Below are 1,659 nucleotides of genomic sequence, written 5' to 3'. Positions count from 1 at the left end.
AATTTCGTACATTCACATTTTGAGAATTAAAATGAACAATTGGCCAGATTCATAATTTTATCAAATTCCATTCACAAAATAATAATTTAACCAAAGTAATTAACTTCAAGAAAAGATGATCTCAACGACATATGGAGACAGAGGGTGAAGGGGGACAGTTGTCTCTTTTAATTTTTAGTTCTTTTCCTACCCCTTTCATGAATATTTATGATACCCCCATAGAGATGACACTCCCAACCCCTTACCTTATTTTTCCCTAATAGACCACTAGAAAGTGACCTGTTTGCTCCCATCTTTAAGTTATAGGCAAATGTAACAATAAATCAATTTTGAGTACCCACAAGTAATCCTCAAATATAACTAAATCTTCTAATTTGTATTTATTCAATCAATTATTTTAGACTCGACTCTAATCGGGTACAATTAGTAAAGTGATCCAAAACCAAGAATTTTGATCCCACTTCCAATTAAGTAGATATCCATTGACACTTCTTATTCAAAGTCCACTCTCAAAAAACATCATGATCGATAAGAATAAAAGAAAAAATGTTGAAGTGACATTGAAATTAACATCGTTTCACACATTTTTAATGTGGATGTGTGCACAGAACCATAAATACTTTTCATCGAGAAATAAGTAAAAAAGAATCTATGGTTTTGTGCACACCAACATGTGAAACAATGTTAATTTCAATGTCACTCCAGCCTGACTCTATAAATGGTGTGAATAATGCTAAAGTGACCTCAATATTGGACCTCACATCGCACACCCGGACATGAAAGTGTATGAAAACTATAGATGACTTTCTCGAGACACGAATAAAAAAATATTTATGATTCCTATCCACTTTCACATCAAGATGTGTGATACGAGATTCAATCTTGAGGTCACTCCCGCACGACTCAAATGGTATCGAATGGAAGACATGAAGGTTGAAGCCATCTATTTTGGTGGCTTGCGGGTCTACCAAATCAGACCTCTCTTGCACTACAATCGACATGTATCGTTATACACGCGTGACCCGTTATTTTACATACACAGCGTAGTGTCGGTACACCAAACTCGATTAATTTTGGATTGGATCAGACTATTTGTGTTTTTTACTTTAATTTCGTTGCAGTTGTTTGGGAATAAGGGCCCACAACACGGACAACGACCTTTGAGTCGACTCACTGTGTCCCAATGATCCACAACACTAACAAGGATGGACCCACAACGCCGATAATGACCTTTGAGTTGACTCATCATGTCCGAAGGGATCCACAATACGGACAAGGACGGACCCACAACACGGAGAAGGACCTATGAGTCGAGTCGACTCATTATGTCCCACCACTAATTGGGTTTACGTCATTAACGACATGATCCTTCTTTTGTACGACATGCTCCTCTAGCTACAGTGCAGATTTGGATCCTACACAAAGACATGGTCATGTGACGCTTTTGATTTTGTCAATTTCAACACAAATGTTCTACCTAGTCTAGGCTCTAGGGCTAAAAAGCCAGACCGGGTCCAACTGGATTTTGTTATAAATTCTCTTAAATTCAAATAAAACCTAGATCAACAATCGAATATATTAGGCCGTTCGATTTTATGAATTTTAAAATGTTTCTTACTAGTTGCAAATTGACCATTTCGAGTTGCACTCCATCACTTA

This window comes from Akebia trifoliata, chromosome 7 (assembly GCF_017979445.1).
Source record: "Akebia trifoliata isolate Shusen 1 chromosome 7, ASM1797944v1, whole genome shotgun sequence".
NCBI lineage: Eukaryota > Viridiplantae > Streptophyta > Magnoliopsida > Ranunculales > Lardizabalaceae > Akebia > Akebia trifoliata.
Note: the sequence above shows the minus strand (reverse complement) of the source record.